Genomic DNA, 17,995 nt, shown 5'->3' with positions numbered 1-17,995 from the left:
GTATTTAGCAGAAGCAGGGGCAGAAACAAACTGAAAAGCAGGCCAGTGTCCAGCCTTAAGCTATTGGAGATATTCCAGGGAGACGTTAACTCTTTAGTCACTGGAGAAACAGAGATCTGGGGGACTCTAGGGGGCATTGAGGATGTCAGAGAAGGATGCAGGAGGGCACCCAAGGAGGCTAGAGACAAGCAGCCTTCCACAGAGGTGTGCTTCAGCGGCTTCACAGTTTGAGCTGCACGTCAGCCCCATCTGTGCCATAGGGGTAGGGATCTATCTAGCTGACCGAAAGAGATGCTAAAAGGGGTAGCACCATCAGCTCCATGGCATGGAAGAGAGGCGGGCCTGAAGGAAGGGATGCTCTGGGACTGTACTCCACATCACTGCGTATCACCCCCTCCCTAACATTAGAGGGACAGACCAATAGTCACCATTAGGTTAGTGACTTCTCTGATGCTGCAGCAAAACCTCGTGGAAAGGATTGACTTAAGAGAGGCAGGGAGGGCTTACAGTCTGAAAGGATCCAGTCCATCGTGGTGGTGGTAGAAAAGCATGATGGCAGATGCCAGCGGCTGTTGGTCACATGGCATCTGTAGTCAGGAAGCTGAGAGCAAACAGGAAGTGAGGTTGGGCTATGAAGCTTCAAGGCCTGCCCCTTAGCCACCCGCTTCCTCCAGTGAGGGTCCACCTCCTAGCAGTCCCACAACCTTTCCAAACAGTACCACCACCAAGTGTTCAAAAGCATAAGGCCGTGGGGGTACAATTCACATTTAAACCACAGACCGTTGATTCCAGGTGTGTAGAGAATGACGTCAGTGTGCAGAATGGTGAACACTACGGAACGGAGCAGCACTGAGCTTGACAGGGGAAGGAAAGGTTGTGGCTCTTGGGCATTTCTCTATAACTAAAGAATGTTGTATAGTAGCAATTCCTGCCCTGAAACCCTGGCCAGCCATACAACTATCTCAAGACTCCAAGCCTTTCCTCCTCTCCATATTCTTGAAGTTCTGTGTTGTTTGCTTCCCCCCTTCCTTGTCCCTTTGACCAAATATCTGGCAGAAACAGCCTAAGGAAGGAAGTATTTATTTTGGCTCACGGTTTTAGTGAGTTTAGTTGGTCCATGGTTACTTGGCCCTATGTAACAAGGACTGTTCTTCCCCTCAACATAGACAAGAAGCAGGGGCTAAGACAAACCCCCAAGCACATCCTCAACCTGTGACCCTCTTCCTCCAGCAACTGTTACTTTCCCTACCTCCCAGTAATGTTCCCATGTTATAACTCTACCAAGGGACTGACACATTCGTTGTGTGAAAGTCCTGACAATCTAGTGATCTCTCTCTCTCTCTCTCTCTCTCTCTCTCTCTCTCTCTCTCTCTCTCTCTCTTTCTCTCTCTCTCACACACACACACACTCACGCTTCACTAATCTGGGCAATTCTTCTCACCTTTACAATGGGTATTAGTCATTGCACCAACACAAAGCTCATTTAAAGTCAAGACAGAGGCTCTGGAACTGGGTAAGAATTTTATTTTGGTCTCAAAATTCTAGACCAAGACCCTTGAGTATGCTTCTCCTTTGAACAAACTCTTGGGACACAGAGAACCAGCTGTGTAGGGGGAAGCATACCTTCTAGATACCAGGCAGATAAATAGTGCCCTCTACATTTTCTTCCAAGGGATTTACACAAAGCGGGGATTATTATGAGGGTAAAGGATATGCCCTATGACTCAAGACTGGAGATGATGTTGTGCCCCCGGATAAGTCATCTGGGCCTTTAGTGCCCTGAGAGTCTGCACACTGTGTTATTGTTGTTGTTGTTACTCTTAGGGGACCCGTCACCCAGCTCCCAAATAAATCACACAGAGACTTTTTCTTCTTTATGAATGCCTGGACTTTGCTTGGCTTATTTCTAGCCAGCTTTTCTTAAATTATCCCATCCATCTTTTACCTCTGGGCTAACTTTCTATATAGTTTTATTTAGTTCTTATTCTGTGACTGGCTGTGAGCTGGGTGGTTGGCGCCGATGTCCTCCTCTCCTCCTTTTCTCTCTCCTCAATCCTCTCTTCCCAGATTTCTCCTCCTATTATTCTCTTTGCCTACCAGACCTGCTTATCCTTTCTCCTGCCTGGTTATTGGCTATCCACCTCTTTACTAGACCAATTAGGTGTTTTAGACAGGCAAAATAACACAGCTTCACAGAGTTAAACAAATGCAACATAAAAGAATTCAGTGCATTTTACGTCATTAAACAAATATTCCACAACATAAACAAATGTAACACATCTTCAACTAATATTCCACAACATCCTTGTCTTTTCTTTCTCCCTGTAGACTGACTGGTTATTTCCTTTCTCTGACATGCATCATGAGAAATGTCTATTGACAACTGCTCCTCCACTCCAGAAGCAGCCAGAGTAGGCAGGAAGTCTCAGAGGCCTAGAGGCAGGATACAATTGGCCCATCTTGGGTCAGATACCACCCTTGACCAATTGTCTGTTGTCTGGAATAAAGTGCATAATCACAGGTGTGTTTGTTTGTTATTTCCCAACCCTGTAGAAACAGGAAGGGTGGAGATACCTTCTCCATGTGTCTTGCGCCCAAGGTCATACAACAAGAAAATGGACCACCAAGTGCAAATGATTCCTTCATTTATTTGATTTCCTTCATCTTAATATAATGGCCGTTGTGCAATAAAGGTCATTGTGTCCAAGGGGCACCACAGGTAAAGGCCGAGGACTCTGAATCCAATAAGGGATCAGAGACCTGAAGACAGAGAAGAGAACAACGCTTCCAGTACTGGCTCCCTGCTAGAGTGTGAACTGGGGAGGGATATGGGTGTCTAACAGGTGTCCCAGGGTGGTGGGGATGCTACTTAGTGACAAAACAAGTGAACAGATTATCAAATGAATGAATGATCAAATGGATTAGTAAACAAACAACCATTCTTCCAAACCCCTTCTAGAGCTTCATAAAAAGGAAGGCCATGGCAAACATTGTCATCATCATCATCATCACCATCGACCCTGGGTATCCATATGAGTCAAACGTTGCATGCTATCACAAAGCATCTAATACAAACAACTTAAGGGAAGAAAGGTCCATTAGCTCATGAGTTTAATCTATAATTCTTGGCTCTACTGATTTGGGGCCTAGATGTGATACAGAACATCTTTATGGCAGAGAGAGGAAGAGACCAGTGACCTGGCATAATCATCCCCCAATGACCTACTTCCCCCATCTATGCCCCACCTCCTCATGTTTCCTCTATCTCCCAATATGATGTCACTATCTGAGGGCCAAGCATGCTATATCAAAGTTTATGTAACATGAAGCCTGATAACATTGACTGCCTGTGTCCCCTTTGTAAGTAGGGGATTCAAATCCGGATCGATTACCGAGGACCTCTGGGGACCTGTGAGCACAAGGCCTAACTCAGAGGACCTGATGATCTGTCTTCCCAAGGGGCTCCTGCTAACAAGCCTTCATCCTCAGGAGAGTCGCAGTGACCATACCTGCCCTAGTTCCTGGGCTTTGATCTGGCATCTGACCTCCCTCTCACCCCTGCTCTCATCTGACAACTCCTGCTGGGTTGACCCCATCTCTGACCCCTGCCTTGTCTAGTTTTCAGCCTCACTGCTCCGGGCTGATCTCTCTTCTCGTGACAGCTCTAGGGAGGAGCGTATTCACTCCAGCCGCAGATATTAGTATCGAAACACCATCCTTTCTTATGATGGAACCACAAGTGGAATATTCAGATTAACAGGGCCCTGACAACGGGGTTCAAGCAGCTTAAGCCAACCCAAGCCTGCTTCTGTCTGTGGGGTGTAGACCAGTCACCTACAGAGAGCTTTTGGCGCTATCTGGAGCCACATGGGTTCATTCACTGAACAAATGATTTGAGTGTGTGTGTGGGGGGGGTGCATGTATGTGTGCATGTGTGTGCAGGTGCAGAAGCACATGACGGCCAGGGCTGACATCAGTATATCTTCCTTAATCACTTTTCCATCTTATCCTTTGAGACGGGGTCTCTTCGTGAACCTGGAGTTTCCCATTAAACCCAGGTTGGCTGGCCGGTAAGGCAATGGGGGTCCACCTGTCTCCATCTCCCTCCAGTGCTAGGTTGCAAATACACGGCCATGCTGGAGACCCTTAGGTCCTCATAGTTACCCAGAAAGTACTTTAACCACACAGCTGTTACCCCAGCCCACTGAACAAATCATCTTTCAAGGTACATTCCATGATGGTTTCTTATAGACACCAGGACAAAAGAAAAAGGAAAAAAAGATAAACAAGCTATTGTCTCTACCCATAGAAAGCTCCCTGGTGCCCAATTTAGCTGTTGTACCCAGAGACGATGTTTTTAGGATTAGGTGGTTAATTGGTGAAAGCAAAGGAAGGGTGCCAGATCACACTTGGAGCACTTTGTGAAAGTCTCCAAAGCCCTTCGCACACTGGGTCAGCTGACGGAGCTTGGGGAACTTGGGGGACAGCAAAGTTTTTAATAAGTCTGATTTGTGTCAGAACTAGATATTTGAGTCCAGGGTGATAGGTAAACTTCCTAGTGGGCATCAACAGGGTTTTGGATTAAGGTTTGGGATATTTTGTTTGGCTCCTAACCATGTTCAGACTTAATGTGTGATCTTAGATAATCCATTCCCATTCCCTGGACCACATCTTCCCCGGGTTAAGTTTCCTCTCTGAACACTCCGTTCCTCAGCAGAGTTGGTGAGTGTTTGTGGAGTGAATAAGCAAATCTCAGCCAGGTGGTGTTGGTGCACACATCTAATCCCAGCACTCAGGAAGCAGAGGCAGGTGGATCTCTGTGAGTTCAAAAACAGCCTGGTCTACAGAGCGAGTTCCAGGACGTTCAGGGTTACACATAGAAACCCTGTCAAAAAAAAAAAAAAAAGAAAGAAAAGAAAAAATAAATCTTTGCAATTTCCCTGGGTCTGCTATGTGAATTGATGACCTTTACAGAGAAAGAATGGAATGGACAAGAAGGCAAAGGCTGGTCCATTTCTGAGGGGCCCTGGTCATACTCCTTATTGCCACCATGAAGACAGACCACCACCACCCTTCCTCTTCATCCCTTTCCTTTCTTCACTTGTTTTCATGTTCCTCACCTTATTCAAAACATACTATGGTGGTTGAACTGTATCTCCATAACAAGATCATGGTCCATTGTCTGTGAACAAGACCTTGTTTGGTCATCTACTTACAACAAAGCTGTACTGTATTAAGGTAAATGGAGGAAAATCTGAACACAGAGAGAAAACAGAAGCAGAAATTGGAGTGAGGCACGCATAGGCCAAGGAATGTCAGGAATTGCTGGCAGTCATAGGAACTAAAAAAGAGACACAGGACAGATGTTCCACAGAGAAACCAGATCTAAGACACTATGATTTCAGATTGTGGGCTCCTAGATTGCGAGAGAATACACCTGTACTGTATCTCATTACATTTGCAAGTTAAGGCTCCTGTGGAAATCCCTACTGATTGATGTTTATTAATAGAATCCCCAGAGAGCTCCCAGGGATCCCCCCCAACATCTCTCAGAATGTGTGATGAAGATGAGTCATCTTTGGATCAACAACAGACCTCTGAAACCTAGAAGCTGAGTCCCCACAAAGAATGCAGAAAGCTTTCCTACTGTTTAGCAGGCAGAGGGTGTCAAAAGGTGAAAGTCTTCCTCCTGAGACAGTCCATGGTAAGCAGTTTCCATCACTATACAAGGATGTAGGCTCCAAAACAGTCCTCATCTCAAAGGGAGTAAGTTTATTCTGAAACCAAATACAAGTGATCACGGTCCATGCACGTGTACTATGTTCTACTGTGGAAGTAGTTACATGAAATTTTAATAGTTACAGAATGAAAACAGCTGTAAATTGAAGTATGTACCAAACACCCTGGGGGTAGGATTGGGTAAGGGTAGGCAGTTACAGCCAAGTGTGAGAAATTCTGCTGTAGGTTTCAGATGCATATGATGACATGCTTAGCATTCAGACTAATGAGCACTAGTGGTCTGCCGTGGATACATTACAAGCTTTTGATCATTACAAGGGTGTTAGGTTAGACACCTGGGCAATGGATGCCTTTCAAAGAGAGGAAGTGACTAATAATAGCCCAGGATAATTTGGCTCTGTTCTGCCACATGTTAACTTTCCATGATCTCAAAGTTTAGTCCTTTGACTTTGTAGGCCCCTTAATACAAATGCAGCTTTTCTCTTTTTCCTTCCTCTTTGTCATCCTTCTTCTTGGAACTTGACTTCATAAGAGTGTCACTCTCATTCCTTTCCACTCACTCTGTAAGTATTTGTGTACATACGGGGTGTTTATTATGCTGAGCTCTGGTGGGACACTGGAGAGAGTGGACAGCCGGGTAGAAGAGGGAAACATAAACACATACACACACACTCACACATGTACACACACACACACACACACACACACACACATAGAGGGAGGGAGAAAGGGAGGGAGGGAAAGGGAAGGAGGGGAGAGAGAAAGAATTCTAACAGTTTGAAGTTGAAGGCCCGTGAGAAGCATGATGGGTTCTTAGCATGAGTTTGGGAATCTGCTAGTCTCAGAAGGACTCTAGCTCTGCCTCAGACTCCCAGGGAGATCTTGGACAGGCTACTGCCTCTCCCTGGGCTCTTGGTCTAGTGTGAGGATTAAGAAAAAGGATGTATATAACGGAAGGCCAAGGTAAGTTCTTCATAACCTTTAGTTATTTTCATGACTGGAGAGCTAAGTAAAAATGGAGGATGACTTGGATTGAGCAGGACCTCTGTCCTATTCAGGCCTCCACCGCTCCTGCCAGACCCCCATCTGACTGAATGTTCAGAACAGCTCCAAGAGGGGATAACCTCGCCTCACAAATGAGGGCACTGAGACACAGATATGGAAAATAACTGGAGTTCACAAATAGAGCACGGAGTGTGGTGGATCCAGGGTACAAACTGTATGTCTCTTGTACAGAGTCTTCCTTCCCTGGACAGCCTCTATACACAGTTTAGAAGGGACTGGGCCTAAGGCACTCTGTTCAAGGCTACAGGTACATATACAGAATGTACATTTACTAGGCTTTAGGGTTTTTATTGTATTTTTTGCTCCATTATCTAATGCATCAGCAATGTTTGCCAGGGGTGTCCTGCATACTCTCTTTGTAACTCATTTAATCCCAACCTGAACCTGTGACAGTGACAGTGTTTTTGTTCCATTTTACAGATAAGGAAGTTGGGGTGCAAGGGAGTTAAGCAACTTCCCCACTGACACTTGTGTGGAGGGAGCAGGATTCATGCCCAGTCCATCCATTCCAGGGACACTGCCATTAACCGCTGTTCTATAATGTGGTGACTTGGTGGGAGGAGGGGCTAGGGCATTAGTGGTGACAGCCTGTGCACGTAGTAGGAGGCAGATGTGGACACCCACAACCACTGCCACCCTTTGGTGCTATTGCTGCCATAAGAGCATGAGTAATTTGACCTTCTAGGGAGAATAGCAGGATGGAGGCTGTTTAGCCCTGGGGCTGTCTGAGTCAACAACATCTAGTCCCTAGCCCACTTCCTGAATACTCCTTGTGCCTGAGCTTTGAGACCCTTTGAGCACAAAGAGCTCATTTCCTGTGGCCAGGAAAGACGGCATCGGTTCCTGAGGACAGCTCATCTCCCTCATTAAGGCGCTCATAAAACTGCTTCAAGGGGCCTGACTTATGGCCTCTCAGCTTGCCAAGCCCCTCTTCGACAAGGAGCCACTCCGGTAATTTGGTGCTAGGAGATGTGCAAGAGAAAACCAGGTCCTTTGAGTCCAGGAATTATTTATGGCCCCAAGAAGAGAGAATGTCATTCAGAGAGATAACAAGCCTCCACCAGCACAACAGGCTGTTTAATTTGCCACAGGGGATATGGGCAGTCACTTCAGTGTCCCAGTGCCAGGGAGGAGAGATCTGAACATGTGGATTGTTGGTCCCATGGGAGATCCTGCACCAGATGTAGAAATGACCATAGTTAGCAAGGATGGAGTCTTACCCACTAGACCAGGCCTGTATTACATGGCTTTTATACATTAATTTTTTTTTGAGACAGGATTTCTCTGTGTAGCCCTGGCTGTCCTGGAACTAGCTCTGTAGACCAAGTCGGCCTCGAACTCACAAAGATCCACCTGCTTCTGTCTCCTCCCTAATGTTGGGATTAAAGGCGTGTGCCACCACCTCCTTGCTACACATTCTTTAATGCCTTCAACATTTGTATCCTGTCTTGTTAAGTGAGGAAACTGAGGCACAGACAGGTTATACAGCTTGCTCTAGATCACAAAACTGACGAGTGGCCAAGCGTGATGTTAACCCAAATAGATTTGCCTCTATGTTTGTGAACATAAGCACCAAACAGTCAAGGTTACAAGGAAAATGACTTTTTTTCCAGATAAGGTTTCTCTGTTTAACAGCCCAGGCTGTCCCGGAACTAACTTTGTAGACCAGGCTGGCCTTGAATTCACAGAGATCCACCTGCCTCTGCTGCCAGAGTGCTGGGATTAAAGGCGTGGGCCACCACTGCCCATTGGAAATTGAATTTTAAGTCAATCTGGTGAGATGAAATGTTCATATATTTGAAATAATCTTGAATAATCCCTTAAAGTGCCTAGATAGCTCATTTGCATTAGAATCGTGAGCCACTGGGCTAAACAAGTCCATAGGAAATGTCTGTGCTTTTAGTGAAGTATCACATCCACAGAAGTGAAGGCAGAGAGACAGGATCTAGAGTCCCATACCAACTTGGTGACTCTAATATTTATCTTTTGTGACCTTATCACATGCCACTGGTCACAGAATGTATTCCAGTCTTGGGTGGAAGTTCTATGAGGGATGGTGTCCTTATGCCAAATTAAATGAGCCCGGTACAAAGAGACACCATTAGAATACAGCTTTGGAACCAGATAAGCCAGGATTGGAATCTATTATTCAAGGTGCTAGAGGTATAAAATGTGGGCAAAGGTTCAGTGTCTGGATTTGTAAAGTGGGTATAGCAATACCGCGATTTAGTCGGGGGTAAAATTTCCTATAGCTTGATCATACATAGATCCGAGTAATTAACTGTTGACTCCTAACAGTTCTTTGGCCCAGGGCAGGTCCTATCATCTCCAAGCTTCGTTTCTGAAATCTGTAATGTGGGTATAAGGCTTCTGACTCCGAAGGTCATTGTAGGATAGTGCAAAGGCGCTCTAGAGGCGATGGATGAAGATTCTCTCGACTGCTTGCATACAGTCTTTTTCTGTACTGGAACTGGGAAAGGCGAACACAGGCAAGCCCTGGTCCTGAAGTTCTCGTGTCTCCACTTTTTCCATGTAGTGTGTTTGTATTACTTTGCGTGAGTGACGAGCCTCTCTGAGCATAAATTTGCCCCACTACCAAGCTAAGTTTATAATCTGTACTTCCTGAGGTTACCCCGAGAGTTATCTGCAAAAAGTATTAGGCATGTGGTTTAAGTGCGCAGAGCGTTTCTGGAATCTGAATTTCCCTGGCAGGCCAACTTGAGATGCTCTCCATACGCAGAGTACGAAAAGTACGCAGTGGTCGGTTGCGGTGTGGAGCTCAGGTAGCTGAGATGCTCCCAGGGGACCACAAGGCTCCAGCGCCTCCCCCCTCCTTCGCCCTCCCCTCCGTTGCCATGGTCACCGGTTCAGGCCCGGAGCAGCACCAAGGCGTGTTCAGTTCAATCTCCGCCTTTCCAGAGTGACCATTGGCTGGAGAAGCCACGTGACACGCTCCGGCATGCTAATACATGGTAATCGCCCCCAGGCTCCTCCTCCGCGGGCCGCGGCGGGGCAGCCAGCAGGGTGCGCGGCGGAGAGCCGAGGGGGCGGGCTGAGGGGCGGCCCCGGGAGAGCGCGGCCAGGTGGAGGAGGAGCGCGGAGGCCACCGCAGGTAACGGGCGGGCGCGTGCGCGCTGGGGCCGGCTGGCGGCAGCGGGGCGGCGCGCGGGGGACACCCGGCGCGGCGCGGCGGGCTTAACCCTTTGGGCACCCAGCTGTCACCGTGCGGCGAGCGGGCCGGGCCGCGTGAGGCTGGGCAGCGCGGGGGACACCGACTCACGGCGGATCCGGACCCGGCCGCTATGAGAACCGCGGCGATCTCGCGGGCCGGGGGCTCGCGGGAGACTATAAGAGAGCCGCTGAAGTCCCTGCGGACGCGCGATCTCGGGGGCGCGTGGCCTCCTTGCGTGGAGAGGCCCGCCCCCTGCGGCCCGTGTCCTCGCGGGGACTGCGGGGACACCAGTGTCCGGCCTGCCCACTGCGCCGCCTGCTCTGCAGCGGCCTGACAGCCCAGCAACGGGCACTTTTGATCCCGAGTTAAGCATGGTTGAGGCTGCTGGGGGACGAAGGCGAGATCGAGACAGTGCATGGGGACTAAACTGTGGTTGTTGTTACTGGAAAGAGAAAAGAGGGGCTCTCTCTCTCCTTAAGCAAAAGCAAGTCCCAAGGTGCGAGAAGGAGGGGTGTCCAAGGCAGTGTCCCCTGTTTTCTGATCTGACACCCGCAGGGAACGATTACTGCTGGACACCGGGATCTGTTGTCATATCCAGAGGAAGCTCCTGTTTGACTTGAGTTTCTAGTGGATTTCTTATAATGCTAGGTTTAAATCAACTTCCTCCTCCTATTCTGCTCCTAGGTCTGCTTCAGAAATGTTTGTCTTCTAATTACCCCCTCCCCCAATTCATTGAGCCCGGTGGCCGCTTTAGACTCGTGGTGTAATTTAGCCTTCGCCACAATAGAAAGCTAGTGCGGAGATGTGCTGCTAATATGTAGCCGGCCCCAAGAGGGTTAGTGTGGAGGGGAAGTGCTCCCGTCTCCAGGGTATGAAGAACAGACTAATGTGCCATGGTGGATGGAGCTCACTTTATGAGTCTGGAATCGTTTGTTCACTACAAGGGGAAACGCGCTTCCACGTGAAGAGCCGCAGCAACCAAACCGAGTTTTGCAAATGAAGTGCAAAATTGTACTTGCAGGCTGCTCATAGTGTATTTATCAACATACCGACAAACACTTGGTATATGCCAGGCTCTCTGTTGTGTCTAGAGGATGCAACACTGACAAAGATAATTAGCCCTTGTCCTCAGAGAGGTAGTGGGAGAGACAAAATTGTTAGCGGAAGTGATAGCCGAACCACAGATGGGGAAGCAAAAACACAAGAACCAAGAATCTGTTACATGTATCTAAGATCAGAGGAGACTTCCCAGAGAACATACTTCAGCAAGGTGTTGAAGGGTGAATCCGAGTTTGTCACAAAGATTAGAAAGGACACCTAAACAGAAGGCTCAGTGAATGCTGCCACTAAGGAAAAGTGTATCTCGCAAGAATACCCCCCTTCTTTTTATTTGGGAAATGGCTTTATATGTCGATCATGTCTCCTTTTCTTTATCATATAACTTTTTAAAAACTGTCTTATATTCCTCGTTCCTACCACAATTTTCCCGTGATGTTTTCCCATATATCCCCCTCATCAGCTTTTTTGAGCCTCATTCTTGGCCTTTGTCACCCATGGCCTCTGAGAAACTGGAGAGTGAATTAAGAAAGGATTGCAGCCAGGATGGTTGCACATGCCTGTAACCCTAGCACTCGAGCAACTGAGGCAGGAGGATTTCAAGTTCCCAGCCAGACTGCTCTGCATACAGAGTTCTGGGTCAGCCTGAACAGCACAGTGAGTTCCAGGCAGATCGTAAATCATGCCAACAGTCCAGAACCTGTTGTTAATGGTGTCAGGCCTGTACAACAGCAGTCAGTCTGACAGCTTGAAACAGCTGTACAGCACAGGACGGCCTGTCTACTGCATGGGTATTTCCTGTGTCACTTCCTTTCCGTTCTGTCTCCTTCCTTCCTTCCTACTGTCCTTTTCCCCTTCACCCCATTTCCACCTATGAGTCTCGTCTGTAGTTTCTTAAACTGAGATCTTAACTATTAAAGCAGAGACACCCCGCCCTTCACCTTAGAGTTTGGCTCCGGAGCTCTAGTCAGCTAGCCAATCTGTTCTTACTTCTTGGCCATTTGGAAGCAGAGCAAGGATGGGCCCAGATTATAAGATGGATCTCATGTCCAGAACTCAGTACATGTTTGAATCAGATAATGCCTGTTACCTTTACAAAGCCCAAAGTTTCTTTTGTGTGTGTGGGGGGGGAGGGTATGCATTACAATGTGTGTGTGTATGTGATGTATGTGTTCAAATGTAAGTGTGTGTGTATGTGTATGTGCACACAGGCACATGCCACAGCATATATGGAGGTCAGAGGACAATGTCAGCTGTCAATCCTCACCTTCACCCTTTTGAGACAAGGTCTCTTTGCTGCTGTTGCACCATGTGGGCAGGGCTAGCTGTGAACTCCTTGGGGCTCTCCTGCCTCCATTTCCCACCCTGCTGCAAGAGCACTGGGATTGCTGACCCTCCAGTCCTCACATTGCATGGCAACTACTACACCCTCTGAACTATCTGCATTTTGAGAATGAATCATAGTAAGTCTTTGAAGTATGTCAAAGGTTAAGTCAAGAAAAGGAGGTGACTCTGGTGGTCCCAGATGTGCTCTGGCCAAGCAGACAATTCTGTCAGTGCTGTGACCATGAGATAGCCTTCAAGAAACCTTCTCAGTCAACATAGTGACTGAGTACCTACTTGTGTGCAAACACTGTGCAGCATTTGTGCTTTGAGGGAGACAGAAAATGAGGGAGGTGACATGGGTTAGCGTGCGTGTGTGTGTGTGTGTGTGTGTGTGTGTGTGTGTGAAGTCAGTGGATCCCAAATGTAAGGCAGCAGTTCATCACCACTTGAGGTGTAAAGTATTATATTGATTAAGAAAAGAAAATATCCGGGTGGTGGTGGCATATGCTTTTAATCCCAGCACTCGGGAGGCAGAGGCAGGAGAATCTCTGTGAGTTGGAGACCAGCCTGGTCTACAAGAGCTAGTTCCAGGACAGGCTCCAAAACTATACAGAGAAACCCTGTCTCAAAAAACAACAAAAACAAAATACAAAAAAAAAAAAAGGAAAATCATCTGGCACTGTAAGGAAGGATTGTTCAGAACTGTGGGAGAGCCAGGTGTAAAGGTAGGAGGATCAGGAGTTCAAGCTCATCCTCAACTACAGAGTGACTTTGAGGCCAGCTTGAACTACAGGAACCCCTGTCTCAAAATGCAAACCAAGGGATGATGCAAGCCCAGAGAGATGGCTTATGGGTTAAAGCTCTTGCCTTGCAAGCATGACAGACTGATCCCTGGAGCACACTAAAAGCTGGATGCAAGCCAGACATAGTGGCACCCACTTTTAATACCAGCACTGGGAGGCAGAGGCAGGAAGATCTCTGTGAGTTCCAGAACAGTCAGTGAGACCCTGACTCAAAAAAAATGCTGGATTCGAAACATCATGTTTGTAATCCTCTCTTTTCCTCCCCCGGGAAGTGGGAGGTGGAGTCTGGAAAATGAGTTGGAAACTCATTGGGCCCACCTGGCACTGCATGGGAAATAAGAGCCCCCACCTCACTGAGGTGGAAGATGAGCGCCAACTCCCTGCAGTTGTCCTCTGATGTCCACAGGCAAGCCACAACATGTGCCTGCCCCCAATAATAATAATAATAATAATAATAATAATAATAATAGTAATAATAATAGTAATAATAATTGCATTAAACAAGAGCAGCAAAATGAACCCAGAGCCATGATGGATTCCTCTGGAAGGAAGATGGGAGGAATTCCCGGACAGAAAACACATTGCTCATAAAATATGAAGCCAGAATATTTTGAGAGTTTCAGGGGTCAGCTGACAGGGCTAACCAGTCCAGCAAGCTCAAGTAGACAGATCATAGGATTAGAAGAGCTGGTCAGAGCATGGAGCAGCAGTCTGAAGAGGTAAGATTGTATCCTACAGTTGGGAAGCAGAAGATTCAGGGTTAGGTAAGTGTGGCATCCTGAACGTAATATTTGAGAAGATTCTCAGCAGTGAGGTGGAGGATGGAGTTTGGTAGGGAGAAAAATGGACAGCATAGGCAGCAAGCTACTTAACCAGTGAGGCTGGGACAAGGTAAGAAATTGGGGTGACATGCTGAAAATGGGAGGTGAGTCCAGTCAGTAGTGAATGAGACTGGTTGTGTATGAAAGACAAAGATGAAATGACAACACTGTAGTCTTGACCCTGGGTGGAGAGTTAGCAAACATGAGACAGACCACAGGAAAACTGACTTGGGGAGAAGAAACTGAGTGCTGAAGTGTCTGGAAGCAAGGCTACAACTTCTCAGCAGACAAGCCCTGTGCTTGGGAGCAGCAGGTGACTGGTGTTCCAAAGAAAGAGGTCGGTGGAGAGCCTAACATGGATAATGTAACAGTGGAAGCCATGGCGTTAGCTGAGGTCACCCAAGGTAACAACATAAAAATACCTGTGTAGATATCTGAAGACGGAGCCCAGAGATTGCCTCCTTCAGGGAGCCAGGGAGAAGGGAGGAGTCCACATGGTGGAGAACAAGTATCTGAGAGGCAACAGCACTGCTAGACTTATTTATGTGACGCCGGCGTCCTACAGATAACCTTGTGTAGTGTTTCTGATGGCCACAGGTATATAGTATCACAGGTCAAGAGAAGAAGAGGGTTGAGATGGAGAAATTGACCCGCAAGGTGAAACTGTACAGAGCTTGTGAGGATGTACACTTTATCTAATAAGCAGGAGACCATTTATAACTTTGCAAATGATAACATCAATTTGGTTGGGGGATGGGGCATAGGGACACGGAGGATCGGGCTGAAGAGAGATGCATAGCACAAGGTGCAGATTAGAAGTGGCAACAGTGCATAGATGATGATACATGTTTGCCACTGAAGAAGAGAAAGGAAAGGGATTAGAGTCTAGCAAAGCACTTAGCCTTCCCTGTCTGCTTCACTAAAGTGTCCTAAAATATTCTGTCTTTTTATACCTTTTAGTAGCAGTTTATTTCTCAGTGTGTCCCTGCATTTGTGTGTGTGTCAGTGTGTGCGGGTGTGTGTGTGTGTGTGTGTGTGTTTGTGCGCGCGTGCGTGCATGTGGAAGCTGGAGGACAGCCTCCGCTGTCACTCCTCAGAAGCTGCCAATCTTGAGGTTTTTTTTTAAGAACATATTATTAAATAGGTGCCCTCTTTTTTGTTTGTTTTATTATTTTATTTATTATTTATACAGTGTTCTTGCCAGAAGAGGGAACCAGATCTCATTATAGATGCTTGTGAGCCACCATGTGGGTGCTGGGAATCGAACTCAGAACCTCTGGAAGAGCAGCCTAGTGCTCTTAACCTCTGAGCCATCTCTCCAGCCCCCAATCTTGAGGTTTTATTGTTATTGGTTTTGTTGTTGATGACATAGGATCTCTTGCTGGCCTGAAACTCACCGATTTAGACAAAGCTGGCTGGATCCCAGCAAGCCCCAAGGATCCACCTGTCTCCACCTACCCAGCTCTGGGATTACAAGAACACATTGCTGGCATTTTCAAAACAAAACAAAAATATAAACAAACCAACAAAAACCCATGGTTCTGTGGTCCACTCAGGGCTTCATGTTTGTATCGCAATCTTGCTATCAAGTAGTCTGCTCCCCAGCCCCAGCAATTCGCTTCTTGAACGTTTAAAATTGCTACATATACACTGTTTCAAACAGTAACCATAGAGTTATCATTTATTGAGGGCTTGCTGTGTATTGGACATTCTGTTCTCTATCTCATTAAATTCCTCACAATACCAGAAGAAATTGCCTTAATGTTGCTTAGCAAATGAGTGTCAGGGATAGGTTGTGTGACTGGGGATAGCCAGCTGTGACTCAGGCTCTTACACATGACCAAGCTGTGTTTGAATAGCTGGCACATGAGCTTCTGGGGATCCTCATGTCCCCACATCCCATGGTTAGGAGTGCTGGGAGTACAGTCATGTACTAACACATCCATCTTTATTTGGGATATAGGGATTTGAACTCTGGTCTTCATGCTTGCACAGCAAGCAGGCTTGCCTACTAAGTCCTCTCTCCAACCCTTGAAATCTTTATAACTTTTCAGAAGAGGCCATGAGGGTTCATCTTGTGATAGGCCTCATAGCCAGTTCTGGCCAAATGTATCAGCAGGATGCCTCCTGAAGCTAGAAAAGCGCTCTCTCTCTCTCTCTCTCTCTCTCTCTCTCTCTCTCTCTCTCTCTCTCTCTCTCTCTCTCTCTCTCTCTCTTTCTCTCTCTCTCTCTCTCTCTCTCTCTCTCTCTCTCTCTCTCTCTCTCTCTCTCTCTCTCTCTCTCTCTCTCCCTTCTCCCATCCCCCCTCTCTTTTCTTTTCTGTATTCCTTATCTTGGGTAGATGGTCTGGTGGCCTAGAGTCCTTACTGTGCTGTGGTAACCAATTATTTCATTTGTTCCTCACATCTTGAAGACTCTTTGGGTCTAGCCTGGTGGTATAGAGGACAACAAGGAATTATTTTGAACTTTAAGTTGATACCAGCCAGTATGAAAGAACAGAGCATTAGGGAAGCCATCCATCATATTTTGAGGGGCTTACTTGATGGAGTTGCAATCCCAAGGATGTCCTTTGTGCCCAATTAAAGTTAAATGTGCATTGACTTCTAATGTTTTTGTGGTCAGTTCTAGGCCCTTTGTTCATGGGAGGTCAAGGAGACTTTTTCAGTCTACTGAGAGAGAAATGAGTTGAACAGGTGTGCTGTGATTTTCTGCCCCGCTCTGGAGTCTCTTAACCAGGCAATACACCTCCTTTCCTCCAACCCATGGGCTCCCTGTAGGGTTGACCCCTGGCCAGTTCGCACAGCTGTCTGCACTGCTCACGTCACACTCTTGCCTTTGTTCCACGTGGGCTCTGCTCATCTGCACACAGGGATGGTGAAAAATGGGAAAAGCTCATTCTTCATGCTCTTTCTCCTTTTTGCATTCATTCATTCATAGTCACTTGGTACTGACAAGTTTTGTGCTCATGGTTATTGCTGTCAAAACCAATTTCCACTCACCCTCTTGTTCCTCCCTCTCTTCTGTGTAATAATTTAACCAAATACTGACCAAATCCTGATACAGCTTGAGACTAACTCACCCATTCATCAAGTCCTACCGGCCTTGTGGAGGAAGCAAGACCAGACTCAGGCTCCTCCTGAAGGCTCCTTCTGGGCAAGTAACAGTCTTGCTACAGTGGGTTGTTAGTACCTGTTGCTGTGAAACACCACTCCCAAGTGTATCTGCTTACAACCACCAGCTTCACTTCATTAAGATTCACCCCCAGTATCATTTCTCGGACTTTTTGTAGCTCGCTTTCCTGTGTTAGCACCTTCCTTTGCCATCCATAGCCCTGTCTACTCTGCCACCTCCTTGTAGTATTCACCACACTGTTGCAATTTCTGGGGACTGTGTTTTTCCACCCCCATGACTCTGTTCCTAATGCAATTCCTTGAACATAATAGATGCTTAATAAATGGCTGTTGAATGAACTATATACTTTCACTGTTCTCTAGACAATAGCAAAGTTTCCAGACTTGTGCCCTGTGATAAATACACTCTTCTTTTTTCCCCCTCTATAGGCTTGTGTGTATAGAAAGAATGTTTAAAAAACTACTACATATACAAAGAATGCTCTGGTGAGAGCTGCTTAACCTTGTTACAGTCTGTAGGTCCCTGTGCCATCCCTATTCTGGAGACAGCTCTGGCCCTCATAAATAACCACGTATGCCGGAAATCAATCTGGGTTCATTGTTGATACCAGGGTCTGTTTCCAGCTTACTGCTGTGTTTCCAACACCAAGCTGGTTGATAAAATCTTGGCAAATGAATGACTGAAACCCCACTCTTGACAGCATGTGCCCGGTTCCTGTCACCCAGGTCCTGAATCTCTGTTTTGCTTTCTTATTCCATGGGACCTAGACTTGATTCTCCCCCTGTTTACTCAAAACCAAAGTACTTATTTGTCTCTTGGTCATCATAACCCAGTACTCCTCAGATGCCCATAGGAGAATATCCTTTCTCTACCTGCAACCG

The 17,995-nt window shown here is 46.9% G+C and overlaps 1 protein-coding gene across 1 annotated transcript in view; it reads left to right on the top strand.

The window, feature by feature from the left end:
- Nucleotides 1-9,806: 9,806 nt before the first annotated feature.
- Phc2 (polyhomeotic homolog 2) overlaps nucleotides 9,807-17,995 on the top strand; it is a 102,742-nt gene continuing 94,553 nt past the window's right edge. Inside the window, 1 exon segment of the mRNA XM_021232689.2 lies at nucleotides 9,807-9,916. The gene's annotated coding sequence lies outside the window, so the exon portion shown is untranslated.

This window comes from Mesocricetus auratus, unplaced genomic scaffold (genome assembly GCF_017639785.1).
Source record: "Mesocricetus auratus isolate SY011 unplaced genomic scaffold, BCM_Maur_2.0 Super-Scaffold_100014, whole genome shotgun sequence".
Lineage (NCBI taxonomy): Eukaryota > Metazoa > Chordata > Mammalia > Rodentia > Cricetidae > Mesocricetus > Mesocricetus auratus.
The sequence above is the reverse complement of the archived record's forward strand: the minus strand, read 5'-3'. Positions and strand labels throughout refer to the sequence as shown.